A 19,345-nucleotide genomic window follows, 5' to 3' on the forward strand; every position below is an offset into this window, starting at 1 on the left:
TTTTTTCATGTTTTCTTTTATTTGGAATCATGAAGAAAGAATATATCTCCACGTTGTTTGACACATTACATAGATAAAAGAATAGTCACTAGATACATAAAATTCTAGAAAGCAGAAGCATATGTAAAAATATAATCTCACTGATGTGCCTTTTGCCTTAAGATTCATGAATATCTTAAAAAATAATTTGAATGTGCACAGCTAAGCCTAATGTTGTCTTCAAAAGCTTAGAGGTTTCAGGTAACATCTGTGTTAAGAAACTATCGAATCCTATACATGAAAATTTATTTAATCATGATGTAGTTCAGGGGTCCCCAATCCCTAAGCATTGGACCAGTACCAGTCCATGGCCTATTAGGAACTGGGCCACACAGCAGGAGGTGAGTGGCTGGTGAGTGAGTGAAGCTTAATCTGTATTTACAGCTGCTTCCTATGGCTTGCATTACTGCTTGAGCGCCACCTCCTTTCAGATCACTGGTGGCATTAAATTCTCATAGGGGCATGAACCATACTGTAAACCACACATGTGAGGGATCTAGGTTGCAAGCTCCTTAGGAGAATCTAATGCCTGATGATCTGAAGTGGAACAGCTTCATTTAGAAACCATCCACTGCACCCCCATCCATGGAAAAATCCTATTCCGTGAAACTGGCCCCTGATTCCAAAAAGGTCGGGGACTATTTATTTAGTCAATTCCCCATCAAATAAGAGGGGGATCCTAAGCCCTCAAGGGGAAAGTAACACCCCTTTCCCCTGCGAGATGATAAAGTCTGATGTGATTTGGCAGTGTCCCCACCCAAATCTCATTCTTGAACTGTAGTTCCCATAATCCCCAAGTGTTATGGGAGGGACCTGGTGGGAGGTAATTGAATCATGGAGGCAGTTACCTCCATGCTGTTCTCATGATAATGAGTGAGTTCTCGTGAGAGCTGATGGCTTTATAAGGAGTTTTTCCACCACTTCACTCAGCACTTCTTCCTGCTGCCTTGCGAAGAAGGATGTGTTTGCTTCCCCTTCCACCATGATTGAAAGTTTCCTGAGGCCTTCCCAGCCTTGCTAAACTGTGAGTCAATTCAACCTCTTTCTTTTATAAATTACACAGTCTGGGGTATGTCCTTACACCAGTGTGAGAATGGACTAATACAAAGTCAGACAGGACTATAGTCAGAACATAATGCCTTCCCTCTAATTCCTGTAGTTAGCCAATAATTTCATGATAAATCTATTGAGGAGAAAACCCAGATCTTGCTTTACTGGATATTTAAAACATAAGTTTTAAATACCTCAATAGAGTAATTCTAGAGTTTACTTCTCAACACAGCAGAAAAACCAGGACTCCTTTTCAAGGCCTATCTATGTACATGAAGATTTTATGATAACTTAAAGAACAATTATTTAGATTTATTATAAAATTAAATGTTCCATTGTTTATTATATTATGAGTTTGTGTTTCTACTAGTCACACTTTTTGGTCTCTTGCTATCTAGCTTTCTATTTCGTTATCTCTTTCTGTTTCTCATTAATTATTTTTTAGTTGGTTTTATTCCATGTTTAACTGAAAAGAACCTAAGACATCTGACAAGTGTACATACTCACTTGACAACGTACAACATCAAGATGCAAGGTTCACTAATTATAGCTTATGTCAGAATCATATCAACAGCATGATTAATCATTTTTTGCTAAACAACATAATTTCCCTGTTTATGGTAATAGCACTGAATATTGTTTTCTATCGTAGTCTTCTTCAGATGTTTTTTTCATTGGCTTCTGGTACCATACACTCTTGTTTCTATTTCCTTACTGGTAGAGTCTTCTCACTCTCCCTTGTTGATGCCTGTTTATTTCTAGACTTCTGCAGAGTGGAATACCCTGTAACCAATTCTAGGCCCTTCTCATTGTCCTCAATCTATGATACTTTGCAAGTGATATCTAGTCCCACAGCTTTAAAAATATTATTTTTATACCTGTGACTCCAAATTGTGTATCTATGATTCTAATCTTTCCAGACTTGTATTAGACTGCCGACTACTTTGGTATTTAGTAGCAGCTCATTATCTCTAAACTTATTCCTTACCAATTATTTCCTTCTTAATTATATTCCTTTCATACATTAAAAAAATTGTTAGCTTCTTCAGAGCGATTAAAAATAGTGGCACTGAAAAAATAACAACAGAAAGGGTAAACTTTATGAGGAGTCTATTTTAGCTGTCACTTTTCTACTACTATAATCATCTGCATTATTGCCTGTGTGCATTTGTAGTAGTTTTTACGTTTTTATATAGTTATTTGTCATTTGGGATATATATTTGTAATGATTACCAAGGGGGAGGTTTATTTATTTATTTAACAAATGTAAATATTACATTGAATGTTCATACATTTGGATAGTGAATTTTATCCTTTTTCTCATAAATTACTCTGTAATCACATGGGCAGTAAGCTCAAAAAAACCCACAAAACTTAAGATACAATCTTTATGCCTCACTAATACCTGTGTGAATAGAAAAATGGGGATTGACATTTTTTCTTCCCACATACCTTCTATTTTTACACAGTTATGTTGGTTGGATATCTAGGTACCATGGTGACAGATACCACACAAATATATAGCCATATAAAAGTTTAGTGGTGGAGGACATCCTAAGTTAAAGTAATTATATGAACTTAGAGAGCAAAGCCGACAAATGGTGCTTTAACAAGCAATAAATTAAATAATTAAAGGACTTTCAGTTTAAAAATGATTTTAAGTAAACTTTAAAACTGTGTTTACCTATAAAAAAACTGAAACCTTGGAAGATCATTTGATTTGGCTAAGCTTATGCTACTAGATAGCAACATAGTTGGAAATAGAATTTGTTCTTCTTAACCCACTAAATAAAAACTGGAACCACATTAGCTTTGGTATATCTTTACTATGTTTCAGAGGCACAAACCTAAGCACCAGAATTTGGTTTCAGAATGTATGACTAATAGAAAAGTCAGATGCAAATTTTGATTCAGTGGGTAATATACGTTAAATTGTTTCTAACAAATATATTCAAAATCATGCAAGAGATTATGATGAATGACATTAGTGTTATCTCCATATTCATGTGGATGATCCATTCCAGGAGGAAGAGCTGTGGCATCTTAGTCCCCAATCTCTTCACTTTTTGGTCCATTTTCTTGCCTCCATCTCAGCATTCTACTCCCACGATGCACTGAAGATATCATAATGAGAGATACAAAATTGTTTCTAAACTTTCTATCTTAAACCATTTATTAATAATAATTCATGACCTTCTTGATCATTTTCTGTAGAAATCTGTTTGCAAGAATTCTTTCATCCTATTGAAAACTTTAACCCATTGAATCCACTAGTTTATATCACCTCAATGAGTTTCTAATTGCTACCTATCTAGAGCATGTTAAATGGTTCAAATAAAAACCATTCCCTTACATACAGTCTTAACACCTTCAATCTTTGATTCTATCTCATCCATACTTGCCTTGCAATAGATTGGAGTAAACCCCAGAATTTGCCTTCTCATTCTTTGCATACAAAAATCAAAATGTTGCTGTAGAAAATCACAATACTCTGCTGACTGACCTTTCTTTGAATTACAATAATTAATGTCAAGTTAACACTTCTCTTTGTTTGGTATCTGCACTCTCATTTCCTAGAATATTCCCTTCACCATTTTCTGAGATAATGTGATTCATGTTTGTTTTGTATCTCCTCAAATCCATCAAATGACCACTCCTCTCAGACTTAAAGTCCTTCAGATTCTTACCACCAAATCTAAAAACATTCTTTTCACTATAGTCATCATCTTCGTTGCTCCTCTTACATAGGAAACAGCACGATCATTCAATTTATGGTACAGAAGCCCAAAGACAGTGCAACAATATTTTCCAAGTGTTGTGTTTCTAGCAAAACTATTTTGTTTTTGTGGAAAAGGGCAAAATAAAGATATTTTCAGAAAAACCAACAACACATACAGAAAGTTTATCACCTACAGACATTCATCAAAGGAGGTTCAAAAGACATCATCTCAGGTAAAGAATAACCCCAGAAAGAGAGTTGTAGATGCAAGAATAAATTATAAAGAACTTGGTGAACATATCAATAAAAATAAGTGGGGCCTATGTAAAATTGTCTAATTTATGAGGTAAACTGAAAGTTATATCTAAAATGCTAGATAAAATGGTATGTATGTCAGAGGAGATATACAGTGTTCGAGTGATCAAGGTCATTTTATGGTTTGGAGTGAAGTTAACTATTAAGAAGCAGCAAATATTTTTATGACTCACAAAGCAGTAGTGGTAAAATCAGAGAGAAAAAAAATCAAATAAATAGTCAAAAAAATCAAACAACCCAATAAAGGTATTATATGGTTTGGGTCTGTGTCCTTGCCCAAATCTTAAGTCAAATTGTAATCGTGAATTGTATTAGTCCGTTCTCACACTATTATGAAGAAATACCTGATACTAGATAATTTATAAAGAAAAGAGGTTTAATTGACTCACAGTTCTGTATAGCTTGGGAGGCCTCAGGAAACTTACAATCATAGCAGAAGACACTTTTTCACAGGACAGCAGGAGAGAGAACGAGTGCTAGCAGCAGAAATGCCAGAAGCTTACAAAACCATCAGATCTTGTGAGACTCACCCATTATCATGAAATTGGCACAGGGGAAACCATCCCATGATTCAATTACCTCCACCTGGTCCCACTCTTGACACATGGGGACCATGGGGCTCAAAATTCAAGGTGAGATTTGGATGAGGACAAAGAGCCAGGCCATATCTTTCTGCTTCTGGTCTATCCCAAATCTCATGTCAAATTGTAATCGCAAATTGTATAAGTCCATTCTCACACTGCTGTAAAGAAATACCTGATACTAGATAATTTATAAAGAAAAGAGGTTTAATGGCCAGGTGCAGTGGCTCATGCCTGTAATCCCAGCATTTTGGGAGGCTGAGGTGGGCAGATCACCTGAGGTCAGAAGTTTGAGACTAGCCTGGCCAACATGGCGAAAACCCGTCTCTACGAAAAATACACAAAAAAAGAAAAAAAAATTAGCTGGGCATAGTGGCAGGCTCCTGTAATCCCAGCTACCCAGGATGCTGAGGCAGGAGACTAGCTTGTACCTGGGAGGCAGAGGTTGCAGTGAGCCGAGATTGTGCCATTGCACTGCAGCCTGGGCAACAAGAGTGAAACTTTGTCTAAAAAAAAGAAAAGAGGTTTAATTGACTCAGTTCTGCAGAGCTGGGGAGACCTCAGGAAACTTACAATCATAACAGAAGGCATCTCTTCACAGGACAGCAAGAGAGAATGAGTGCTAGCAGTGGAAATGCCAGAAGCTTATAAAACCATTAGATCTTGTGAGACTCATTCATGACCATGCGAACAGCATGGGGGAAACCACCCCCACAATTCAATTACCCTTACCTGGTCCCACCCTTGACTTGTGAGGACTATGGGGATTACAATTCAAGGTGAGATTTGGGTGGGAACACAGAGCCAACCATATCACAAACGTTGAAGATGGGGCCTGGTAGGAGATGATTGAATCACGGGGGCAGATTTCCCCTTTGGCGCTGTTCTCATTATGGTGAGTTACCATGAGATCTCTTCTTTAAAAGCATGTGGTGCTTCCTGGCTCTCTCTTATCCTTGTGCTCCAGCCATGTGAAGTGCTGCTTCCCCTGTGCCTTCCACCATGACTGTGAGATTCCTGAGGCCTCCCCAGAAGCCGTCATGCTTCTTGCACATCCTGTGCAACCAGGAGCTAATAAATTTTCCTTTATAAATTATCTTTCCTCTATAAATTATCCCGTCTCAGGTATGTCTTTATAACAGTGAAAGAATGGAGTAATATTATTGCACTACTATGAGGAGAAGAAAGAAACATAAAAATAGAACAACAAGAAACAAATTAAGAATAAAAAGGAAAACACAAACAAGAAACTCAAAACAACAGGAGATTTCAAGCTCACATTTTCAACAAGTGGACAATATCAAACATAATGAATGTTAGATATACATCAAAATAATGTTGGCAGAAAATACTTGGATTCCACTTATATATACACATCTTGTTATATATACATATATGGGTATGTATAGAAAACAAAGATATAAAAAAGAGTTCTGTATATTTTTATTACATTTAAATCTCACATTAACAAAGAAAAATGCTTTTGTAAAAGATTATGGTGACTATATTATGAAACTAAACGTATTTTTTCACTTAATGTTCTTCATTTTTTTTGAAAAAAAAAAAAAAGAGTCCTAAGATTGTGGAGAAAATGGATTCGTGGAGAAAATGGATTCATCCATCTTTAATTTTATGACTCTTAGAAAGTTCAGCAGCTGCTTGCTTATGAATCTATTTATTTTAAAAATTAAGAACATTTTGTTTTATCCCATAATGCCTTTCTGGTTAAGTTGATCTGTATAGAAAAAAATTGACAAATAGGAAAAGGAGAAACAGATGTTTTACGCTAAATAAAAAGAAGTGTTTTATTTTTTATCTGGATCATAAAAATCAAGTAATATTCGTGTATGTATTTAACCTTATCAAAAATGTTTCACAATGAGGAAAGAATGTATACAGAGGGCTATTTATTTATAGAACAGTGGAGAGCTAGCTAGTCTCTCTTTTTATTCTACCTTACTGAAAGGATGATTAATAAGGATCAGGGGTACAACTATTTTTATAGACCAAGTGTTGATTCTGTACCAATACATGTAGCAATATCTAGGACAGAAAACTGAATAAAATAGTTATTTAAAATTATGGTTTACTTCATTATAAACATTAGCAAAAAGAGAAATATGATGCATGCAATAGTAATAACATTTATTAAACATTTTTAATGTTTCAGGTACTCTACTTATAAAATTATGAGATGTAGCAGTAACTTTATTCACTAATTCTGCTTGATTGTGTGAATTGTATTACTTGATTTAATTTTGCAAAAAATGTGTATTCAACATGCACCATGTGTCAAGTATTCTGGTTGATGAATTAAATGGTTAAAGTTCCTATTTTCATGGAGATTACATTCTAACCAGACCAACAGGCAATAAACAGAAAATGATATACACTCATTAACATATATATATATACATACACAAATATATATACTAAGATGCCGGCAATGTTGTGCAGGATCTGGAATTTATGAAAAAAGGTTAGTAATAAATACCAAAGAGGAAAAAGTCAAGTCAAACAGAATAAAAGGATCGAAGTGGTGGGGTAGAGAGATGCTATGTTGTTATGTGGTGACCAGAATCAGTCTCTCTCAGGAGCCTCTGCAGGTCCAGATGTGAAGGAAGGGAAAGGAGTGCATTATGAGCATGTCTGGAGGACGAGCATTTCAGGCTAGCAGGACAGCAAAGTGCAAATACCTTAATTGTTTCGAATGCTTTAGGTAAATTGTTTGGAATGTTTTAGGTAAATTGTTTGAAATGCTTTAGGAAAATACAGCATTAATTAGATAAATTGGTGAAAATGGATCAGAAAGGTGGCAGAGATGAGATCTTATTAAGCCTGGTAGGTCAAGAAAATGCCTCTAAGCCTAGGATAACTGAAAGATGTTTCTCAAAGTCCTGTGGCTAACAATACGGATTGGAGCCAGGATTTTAAACCAGACATTCTTTCTACAAAGCAATTGCACCTAACTTCTACTTTATACCCCTCCCCTCAAACATATGAGTAACTTAACCTTTTATTTATCAAATGTACCAACTCGTTGGACAAATATTGATAGATCTGTAATTATAACTTTTTTATTTTTGAAGCCCTATCTGTAGACCTACTGAGCATTTTTAGAGTTGCTTTTACATTGTATCATTTATTTTGTTTATTCTTTTCAACCCTATTTTTTAACACACACGCACAAGGTGTTTTTATTTTAGATGTTTATAAATGTTAATTTTTAATAAGTTTCTGACATACAAAAATGTTTACAAAAATGAATTCTCATTGATCAAGACCTCTTGGATATTTGCCTCTGCTCTCATTCGTTGAACTCTTTCTCTTTCCTCCATCTCATTGATTGACCTCTTTTCCTTCCCTTTTAGTTATTCTAGTAAAGAAATTTCTAAGTGTAACATAATTCCTTCTATCCATAGCTCTATAAAGCTTTTCTACAGAGAAACGTAGTGTGGAAAGGTTAAAAATAAAATATAAAACATATTGTGGTTACATAACAATCTTCTCTGACCCTAGTGGCAAGTATCCTATAATGCATAGAAAATCTCCCAAAATGATATGTTACTCTATCTGAATTCTGAATTAAAGTGTTAAAAGTCAGTCTCCCGTGCACTATCATCTTCTCCTCTAGATAATACATGAACTCTTCATATCGGCTCTCTACCTTGCTACCTATTCTGATAATCTTTATATTTGACAAGCTTCAACATTACCTGAAGCTTCTCAAGGCTAGAGTTAGTAAAACCACAGAAACCTGAGGCTGAAACAAACCACTGCCTTTATCATGCTTATCTGGAATAAAATCAAGGCTGACTTTCCTACCAAAGGCAGACTCATGTTTAATCAGGCATAAGACCCTGGGAGAATGCTACATTTCGTTTCCCAAATCTTTCCGAGTGAATATCCACCTTATATTTGTATTCCAGATATTTTGGGTGGCAGTAAATTTAATAAATGTTTTTAATATAGAACATTGTATTAAAATAACAAGTTCTTTTGAATCGATCTATTAAATGTCATGTGACAATTGGAATAAAATTATTTTTAATAAAATATCCCATAGACTTTTTCCAAGTTGATAAACCAAAACTTGGTAAAAATGTCTTTCAGACCAAAATAAAAATCAGATTAGCAAAAAGATACTGTATAGGCTTAAACTCATTCAACAAATTTGATTCAGCAAATTTTCTTAAGAGAAAAGTCAAGACATTTTGAAAAAAGAGAAAAGGAAAATGAATTACCTAAAATTTGAGGAAAATTGAAACAAAAGTGATTTCAAAATTAGGATAAAAATGATGCATAAACACAATACATATACACCACCTATTCAGGTAGGGAAATGCTAGAGGAATTCATGTATCTGTAGGAATGTAGGCTGCCTTGTTATTTCATCTATACATGAAATGAAGTATAAATGGCTATAGGTAGGATCAAGTACACGCTCAGCTACTATGACACAGATTCACACACATAATCGCATGTGTGCTACTGCCACTGGAATCATCATTTATCATTTCTCAAAGACAGTGAAAAGGAACATCAAATCACCTAGGCTCCAACATGTCATTCTTTCTTCTCAAAATATCCTGTATTTCACACGGTCTTTTCTCAAGTGCCTTCCTTTCTCTGGGAAGAACTTACTCCTCACACAACAGCCAAACATTAGAAATTTTTTTTCCATGATTCACTTAAATATCAACTCTTCCTCAAAGTATTTTCAGATGTGACAGTTAACATTCTCTCTTAGAAAAAAAAAAACTTATAGCATTAGAATATCTCCATTATTTATTTAACCACTCTTTTGTTAAGATTATGATCCATGTATCTCAACTTTTACCTGATTCTGATTTCAAATTTTATATCATAGTTATTGAATCATGAGAACCTATTACCTTCTTATTAGGAGCTAATGTCTCAAGTGTCTCATGTTTTTTCTTACATTTACTAGTCAGTTAGGTTATTTTGTCCCAAAGTTTTCATCATCCCGTACCCCTGTTTCCTCTGTGAATGCTGATCTTGGGCTGTCATCACTTGACGGGGCACAGCAATCTTTGTTGCTGAAACTGCTGTTGTCTCTCTGCAGCCTCAAGTGAAAACATTGCTTTACTCAGTAAGTTCTGCTGGCTCTATACTTATTAGTGGATCTGAGACTCATGCACATTTTTGCTCTAAATGCAATCCACTCCACAATGTCACCACTGCAGTTATACATGTTACTAGTAAAAAACAGAATCTCTATGTTATGTGCAGTCTTGCTTTGTCTCTGCTTCGTAGGAGCTGCTCATATACACCAAAGCAAAACCAAGTATTTCTGTCTCTTTGAGTCCTTCCCTTAGACCTGTAGAGAAGATAATTTTATTTTTTTGCTCAATTTAATACACCATTAAATTCTGTTTCAGGATAAACTATTTCTCAGAGAATTGATATGGGGAAATTATTTTTCTTTAAGAGGAAACCATATTCCAATAGTCATAATAACTCAACATGTAAAACCTGCCAGTGGCACATTTCTCATTGTTACTCATTGTCAACTTATTATATGGTTATTTAACATTTGTGTCTCTCTTGCCTGTTAAATTGTGAAGCATAAGAAGATAGAATTGTGCCTTAAACAAAATTGTATATCCCACAGTAGACTGTAGAAGTCCTCCAACAATGGAAATATGCAATAAATAATTTTTTTGGTTACTCTTGGGCTAGAAAAGGAAGTATTCCATCTTCATATCCCTGAAATTTTGCATGTTGTATATTTATTAGTTAATTAATATATAGGAGTTTTCAAAACAGAATCCAGATGTCTTGACATCAACTGAAATATCCAAGAGGAGAAAAATCAGGTTTTGAAGTTTAGGTTATGACTATGTATAGGTTGTGCTCAAGTGGAACACATGTGTTTTATTTGAGAGAATATATACTCAGTGTGGCTATATCTTTTTTTAATGAATACTAGTGTTTAAAGTTTTATATGAACCTTCCCAACATATATATTATAGATGAAATTAAATACACTGGGCTATCAAGCAAAAGAGCTCTTTGGCTTGTCCCTGGTTAATAATTTATAACTTCTATTCACTGGTAAGTTTCATTAGTGTTACATTTTCCTGTGTTACATGTTTTGAAATTATAGTGGTGGAATACTGCATTAAAATTTGACAAGACTTAATTCCTTCATCTCTTAAATAATGATAGAACTCTAGGTCTCAAAGATGTAACTAAGAATAAATAAGCACAAACATAAAAGTATCTTTTAAATGATAAAAATTATCTGCAAAAATTAAGTATTCTTTTTTTTTTTTTTGAGACGGAGTCTCGCTCTTTCACCCAGGCTGGAGTGCAGTGGCGCGATCTCGGCTCACTGCAAGCTCTCCGCCTCCCGGGTTCACGCCATTCTCCTGCCTCAGCCTCTCCGAGTAGCTGGGACTACAGGCGCCCACCACCACGCCTGGCTAATTTTTTGTATTTTTAGTGGAGACGGGGTTTCACCATGGTCTCGATCTCCTGACCTCATGATCCGCCCGCCTCGGCCTCCCAAAGTGCTGGGATTACAAGCGTGAGCCACCGCGCCCGGCCAAAAATTACGTATTCTTATTCCAACTTAGTAAGACTCTTATCTTCGATTCAGCTATAGTATGTGTGATAAAAATAAATCACAAATCTTGGGTTATGTCCTTAGAAAAATTTTATATAGCTGGATATTTAAAATATAAATTAAATTATACATGAATATACAAAGTATGATAAGAAATCTTAATAAAATGCAAAGATTGCATTGGAAACCAGAACACAATTAACTATAACTACTGAAATAAAATTATGAATACACAAGAAAACTAAACCTGCCATGACAACACTCACGTGTAATGACAAATTGCAGACATATATGCATATGTCAAAATTTAGAAAGCATAACGTCCATGAACTTCCTTTAAGGAAAATACTTAAAATTAACTAATGAAATTAAAAGTGAGTTATAGCAGAAATATCAAGTTACAAAAGGTGAAGAGAAGGAATCGCAGTGCATAATATTTTTTCCCATAATATGTAGTAAAAATGCAAGATGACACTGTGAGTGGAAATTTATAATATAAAAGGGAAGTAAGGTTTTTGAAAACTAAGAAACATACAGTCACGTACTGCTTAATGACAGTGATACATTCTGAGAGATGTGTCATTTGGTGATTTCATCATTGTGTAAACATCATAAAGTGTACTTACACAAACCTAGATGACATAGCCTACTACACACCTAGGCTACATGGTATAGCCTATTGCTCCTGGGCTGGAGACCTTTGTAGCATGTCATTGTACTAAACGTTGTAGGCAATTATAACTCAATGGTAAATGTTAATATTTGCATTTCTGAACACACTTTAATATAGAAAAGGTACAGTAAAAATATGGTATCAAAGATTTTAAAAAACAGTATACCTTTATAGGGCACTTATCATGAATGAAACTTTCAGGACTGAAAGTTACTCTGGGTGAGTCAGTGAGTGAGTTGTGAGTGAATGTGAAGGCCTAGGACATTACTGTACACTACTGTAGACTTTATAAATGCTGTACATTTAGGCTATACTAAATTTATTTAAAACATTTTCTTTCTCCAATTATAAATTAAGCTTAGTTTACTGTAACATTTTTACTGTATAAACTCTTTAAATTTTAAACTTTTGATTGTTTTGTAACAGCAGAGGTTAACACACGTTTTAAAGCACTATAAAATATTTTTCTTTATATTTTTATTCTTTAAGCTCTTTTCTGTTTTAATATACTTTTTAAACTTTTTATTATAATTTTAAAAAGTACCAGCACAGTAGGTTTGCTTACACTAGAATCACCACAAACATGTAAGTAATTCGTTATACTAGGGTGCTGTGATGGCTCTGATGTCACTAACCGATTGATGGGAATTTTCATCTCCATTAAAATCTTACGGCAACTGTCTCCAACCTTTTTAGCACCAGGGACTTGTTTTTGTGAAAGACAATTTTTCCACTAATGGGGCTGGTGGGGAGAATGGTTTCAGAATGAAACTCTTCCACCTCATATCATCAAGCCTTAGATGGAGCAGGCATCCTGGATCCCTCGCATGCACAGTTCACAATAGGGTTTGCGCACCTATGAGACTCTAGGCCAGGCGCGGTGGCTCACGTCTGTAATCCCAGCACTTTGGGAGGCCAAGGCAGGTGGATCACTTGAGGTCAGGAGTTCGAGACCAGCCTGGCCAGCATGGTGAAGCCCCATCTCTATTAAAAATACAAAAAACTTAGCCCGGTGTGGTGGCACATGCTTGTAGTCCCAGCTACCTGAGAGGCTGAGGCGGGAGAATGGCTTGAACCTGGGAGGTGGAGGTTGCAGTGAGCCGACATCGTGCCACTGCATTCCAGCTTGGGCGACAGAGCAAGACTCCATTAAAAAAAAAAAAAAATCTAATGCTGCTGCTGATTTGACAGGAGGCAGAGCTCAGGCGGTAATGCTCACTTTGCTTGCCACTCACCCTCCTGCTATGTGGCCCAGTCCTAACAGGCCATAGACCAGCACCCATCAGTGGCCTAGGGGTTGGAGGCCCCTGTCTTATGGGACCACTGGCTGTATATGTGGTTCAGCCTTAACCCAAATGTTATGCAGTACATAATGCATGTTAAGAAAACATCCAAAATAGACTAGAAAGGAAAGTTCTAAATTAATTATTACAGTAAAAGCCAATATTTATAAAAGAAGGCAAAGAAAATAATGAAGTAATAGTAATCCAAAGGTCTTGATTTATATGAGCAAATTATGCATTTCATTTGTATTAGTAAAAAGTATTGTGATTATTGTTTTATTTATATATAGATGTAAAATTAATGGTCTTGTTTTTGTAAAAAGATAAACACACATGTATGTATATATAATGTATTTATATGTATTTAATGTCTTTATGTTGCTGTGTGTATATGCATATAAAACACTACGTCTATATATACAGGAGAATGTATAGATACATTAGCCTGAGTTCATTGATAATTCTAGAGAGAATAAAGATGAAAAAAGAGAGAGAGGCTGTAGGAAAAACGCTGTATTTCTAAATACATTTCAGAGCTCGGCATATTCTTTTATTGGTTGTATTGAGCTTGTGTTTGTTTCTCCCAAATTCTAGAGAATTAAGAGAAGAATTTTAAAAACTGGTCCCACTACAAAATCAGTAAAAATTCTGTCTTCTTTTGAGTTAACTGTTGTTTGTAAGAGATTTTTTAATTGATTATTACTCTGCTAATATATTTTATGGTCCGTTGGCTTTGGGGGGGAAATAATTTTTCTTTTCTATTACTGTCATATACCTAATATTTTTGGAGAATTTGAGGAATAAAACTTGGACAATCATTTCTTGTATGTAGCTTGGATAATAATTTTCCATTTCATTTACAAAGCCTCTACTCTGGAGAATTATTTTGACATTTTAATGTGTGCTTCTAAAATATTAGCACATTTTAATATTTATGTCTTTGTATGGTATGAAATATTTCTTTGTCTTTTTTTCAGTTTGTCAAGGATGTCTGTTCTGTAAGTCAAGGGAATTTTCTGAATGAATGTTCAACTGAAAATGTTTAAATAGAAAAGAAGATGAATATGCTGTGTGTGTATGTATGAGGAGATGCAGGTATGGCTATATTTTTTAAAGAAGTTACAATAATTTATTGTCCATATTATTATATAAAAACCTTATCCACGGTCAACACCCCTCACTTTGAAATATATCTATTTTGAAAGTATACATTTTTTCTTTGTGTTTTTTATATACGAATAGCATTCTATTGTTGTGATCTACTGTAATACCCTTATTTACCTAGCATCATTATTATTATTACTCATTGGTAATTTCTTTAAGGCTAATGAAAGAAACACACATAATAAAATACAAATAATAGTTGAACTAGTTTACAGTCCCACCAACAGTGTAAAAGTGTTCCTATTTCTCCACATCCTCTCCAGCACCTGTTGTTTCCTGACTTTTGAATGATCGCCATTCTAACTGGTGTGAGATGGTATCTCATTGTGGTTTTGATTTGCATTTCTCTGATGGCCAGTGATGATGAGCATTTTTGCATGTGTTTTTTGGCTGCATAAATGTCTTCTTTTGAGAAGTGTCTGTTCATGTCCTTTGCCCACTTGTTGATGGGGTTGTTTGTTTTTTTCTTGTAAATTTGTTTGAGTTCATTGTAGATTCTGGATATTAGCCCTTTGTCAGACGAGTAGGTTGCGAAAATTTTCTCCCATTTTGTAGGTTGCCTGTTCACTCTGATGGTAGTTTCTTTTGCTGTGCAGAAGCTCTTTAGTTTAGTTAGATCCCATTTGTCAATTTTGGCTTTTGTTGCCATTGCTTTTGGTGTTTTAGAAATGAAGTCCTTTCCCATGCCTATGTCCTGAATGGTATTGCCTAGGTTTTCTTCTAGGGTTTTTATGGTTTTAGGTCTAACATTTAAGTCTTTAATCCATCTTGAATTAATTTTTGTATAAGGTGTAAGGAAGGGATACAGTTTCAGCTTTCTACATATGGAAGTCAGTGTGGCAATTCTTCAGGGATCTAGAACTAGAAATACCATTTGACCCAGCCATCCCATTACTGGGTATATACCCAAAGGATTATAAATCATGCTGCTATAAAGACACATGCACACGTATGTTTATTGCAGCACTATTCACAATAGCAAAGACTTGGAACCAACCCAAATATCCAAAAATGATAGACTGGATTAAGAATATGTGGCACCTATACACCATGGAATACTATGCAGCCATAAAAAAAGATGAGTTCATGTCCTTTGTAGGGACATGGATGAAACTGGAAACCATCATTCTCAGCAAACTATCACAAGGATAAAATACCAAACACCGCATGTTCTCACTCATAGGTGGGAATTGAACAGTGAGAACACATGGACACAGGAAGGGGAACATCACACTCCAGGGACTGTTGTGGGGTGGAGGTAGAGGGGAGGGATAGCATTAGGAGATATACCTAATGCTAAATGACGAGTTAATGGGTGCAGCACACCAACATGGCACATGTATACATATGTAACAAACCTGCACATTGTGCACATGTACCCTAAAACTTGAAGTAGAATAATAATAAAAATAAATAAATAAATAAAATAAAAAATAAAAAATAAATAAAATACAAATAATAAAAAATTCAGAATGAGAATTCTGTAAAGTAAGAATCGCCTATTATGATATGTTTTCTGCTGGTAAATGTATAACATGTTTTCTTTAGTCTAGTGATGAAATATTTCAAGACACAAACAGAAAGCACACATCAAAAGTATGCAAAGAATTAACTTATAATAAGTGTTTTATCATATCAGAAAGAATTAAAACCATATTTTAGGTTGCATTTTTCTAGAGTAAATTCCAAGAGTAGGTATTTCTGAATACTTGGCACAGTACTTGAGAAATATTGCAGTTAAAATATTGCGAATGCCACGTAAACATTCACTCAGGCATGCACCTGTAGTACTAGCTACCTGGGAGGCCGAGGCAGGAGGATCACTTGAGCCCAAGAGTAGGAGGTTACAGTGAGCTCTACTCCACCCTGGATGAGGTGTTCATCAGGGTTCTCTAGAGGGACAGAACTAATAGGAGATATATAAATTATATATATTTATTATTAACTCACATGATCACAAGGTCCCACAATTGGTCATTTGCAAGCTGAGGAGCAAGGAGGCCTGTCTGAGTCCCAAAGCTGAAGAACTTGGAGTTCGATGTGTGAGGGCAGGAAGCATCCAGCATGGGAGAAAGATGTAGGCTTGGAGGCTAGGCCTGTCTAGTCTTTTCATGTTCTGCCTACTTTTTATTCTGGACATGCTGGCAGCTGATTAAGTTCTGCCCACCCAGATTAAGGGTGGGTCTGCTTTTCCCAGTCCACTGACTCAAATGTTAATCTCCTTTGGCAATACCCTCACAGACACACCCAGAATCAGTACTTTGCATCCTTCAATCCAATCAAGTTGAAACTCAATATTAACCATCACAATGAGAGAGTGAGTACCTGTCTCAAAAATAAAATACTTCACTTATGAATGGTCCAAAGGCATGTTTCTTTTCAATTAATATACATTATGGTTTAAGAAAAAAAATTATTCAGCAATAAGATGGTTGAAATGCCTGATGATAGTATGATAGTTACTATATGAGACTATTTAGGACTAATTCTTCAAGAAAGAATTTGTGAGGACATAAAATTAGGATAAGATTGAGCAAACAGCTTACAGAAATGGTTCTTTAAATGAGTTCAGTGTATAATTAAGTTCAATAGGTTACTTCATGTCTTCTTGAGTTAGTCAGCCAACATGATAATTAAAACACTTAGGGACTTGTTGTGACCACTTGTCCTTTGCTTGGTATCATTTACAGACTAATTAAGTGTTTTGTTCATACTAAGGTTAGAACACAGAAGACTGTCTTTGTAGGTGGAGTGAATCAAGGGAATATTAAAAACTTTATTATTATAGAATGTAAAGTAGGTAATGACTGTAGTCTTTGGCTTTGTTGACCCTTATGAAATTAAATTACTTGGTTGATAGTTAATAAAAATTGAGATGTTTTTATTTTCTGTTAGTTATATTTTAATCTGCATAAAGAAATTTGTGTTTAGCATTTGTTATCACCAATTTTAGATTTTACATTTAAGGATAACTCAGTGGTATTTTCTCTGTAGCCATATATACATGTGATCTCAGCAAAAAAGGCAGACATTTCCATTTATCCAATGTTTTCTCATCCTGTTGCACTCTGTTGGATATCCTAAAAATATGTTACCAGGCTGATTTCCATGTCTTATCTTTGCACTATAGTTTCTTTGTCCTTTAACTAACATATTAAAATAAAACTTCAGTAAGGCTTTAAAATTTTTCTTCATTTTACTTTATTGCAGGAGGCAGTAAATAGGAAAGTTCCTTGTACAGTCATTTGCAAATTGTAGGTGACATGGTCACAATAAAAACATTACTATATTCATCCTGCTGATACAGACTAAATATTCTTGCTGTTCTGTGTCCTGTCAGATGACACATTATCTCACGGAATATCAGTGGTCATAATGTTGCCAAACACAATGATAAAATAGCCCCAGGAAGTTGCTGTTCAGCTCTTGTGTCTTTGGGGTCTAAAAACTGTCATTAGTGAATGAAGGATGTTTATTCGTATAACATTAAAGATTACAATATTATTTCAACTTTTTCAAGGTTTAGTTTCAAAAGCAATCTTGTTCTTCATAAATTTATATGCAGCTTAACCTATCTTCACATTGTTGAGTATTAAATTATTCAAACCTATGAATAGTACACTTAGTTTGTGGGACTAAGCCTACACAAAAATTAATCATAAATTGTGGCAACTTGACCTAAGAAAGGTCAAAATTAATAGGTTGATCAGATAAGAATGTTTTACAGATTCACTAAAGTTCATCTTTAAACTAATTATAACTTAATTACAAACAGTGACAAGATTAAACTGTCATACAGACGATAATATGTCTTATCAATAAATAGAACAGACTTTGAGGCAAAAAAAATAAATTAGCTTTCTTAGTAAAAGCTAAATCTCAAATCAAAATGTTATTTAAATGTAAACAGTGTGGGAAAATCTTTCAGTTATGTAATTTTTATGTGGAAATAGTAGTCTCTGGCAGAGAGATTATCTGATGTGCCCCTAGGACTATCTGTAAATAAATTTTATGTTATGATATTTCAATTAAAATCACAATTATTTATTGATATATATCTAGGAGCCAAGTTACAAAGGTCTACATATTGGTATTATTACACTTAAAGATTTATGCTTTTGGCAAGGGGTTCCCAACCCTTTTGGCACCAGGGACCAGTTTCATGGAAAACAATTCTCCCATGAATGGGGAGCAGAGGTGGGTGAGAGTTAGCAGGTGGGTGGTTTGGGGACGAGACTGTCCCACTTCAGATCATCAGGGATTAGATTCTTATAAGGAGCGGCAACCTACATGCCTTGCATGTTAAGTTCACAATAGGGTTCCCGCCCCTATGATAATCTAATGCCTCTGCTAATCTGACAGTAGGCAGAGCTCAGCTCATTTGCCCGATGCTCGCATCCCATGTGTGGCCTGGTTCCTAACAGGCCACGGACCCCTAATGGTTTGCAGCTCAAGGGTTGGGACCCCTGCGTTAGGACATAGTGAATGCACTTTTTTAAAACAAATGAAAATGTATTTTGTCATTTATGATTTGTTAAAGTCACATAATATTTTATCAGAAATTAGACTTAAGAGGTGGAAGAACACTTCACATTCATCTAATTAGGCAGTTTCCAAACAGGGCTGGTATCAAAACATCATCTGGTCATAATACAGATTTCTGGTGTCCATTCTAGACCTACTTGTCCAGAGGAATGGGCTGACAATTTTTTAAATATAAATAAATAATAGCATCAGCTCAAAAGTCTTTTTAAAACCAATGATATATTGCCACCAAATATATCATTAGAACATTGAAAAGACAAGAAAGACTCTTACTCCAAAGAGGTAGAATCTCCACCCTTTTCTGGTAGTACCAGTTAATGTGAAATTTATATTCTTTTAACTTTTGACCATTTCTACATCAGGCTTTGTTATTCTTTGCCTCCA

At 35.0% G+C, this 19,345-nt stretch overlaps 1 protein-coding gene across 1 annotated transcript in view; it reads left to right on the forward strand.

Annotated features, from left to right (window-relative positions):
* LOC129462114 (uncharacterized) overlaps window positions 1-17,171 on the forward strand; it is a 60,473-nt gene extending 43,302 nt beyond the window's left edge. Inside the window, exon 7 of the transcript XR_010115453.1 lies at window positions 14,230-17,171. The gene's annotated coding sequence lies outside the window, so the exon portion shown is untranslated. The remainder of the gene's footprint in view (window positions 1-14,229) is intronic.
* Window positions 17,172-19,345: the final 2,174 nt, after the last annotated feature.

The sequence above is a fragment of the Symphalangus syndactylus genome, chromosome 14 (genome assembly GCF_028878055.3).
Source record: "Symphalangus syndactylus isolate Jambi chromosome 14, NHGRI_mSymSyn1-v2.1_pri, whole genome shotgun sequence".
NCBI classification, from domain to species: Eukaryota; Metazoa; Chordata; class Mammalia; order Primates; family Hylobatidae; genus Symphalangus; species Symphalangus syndactylus.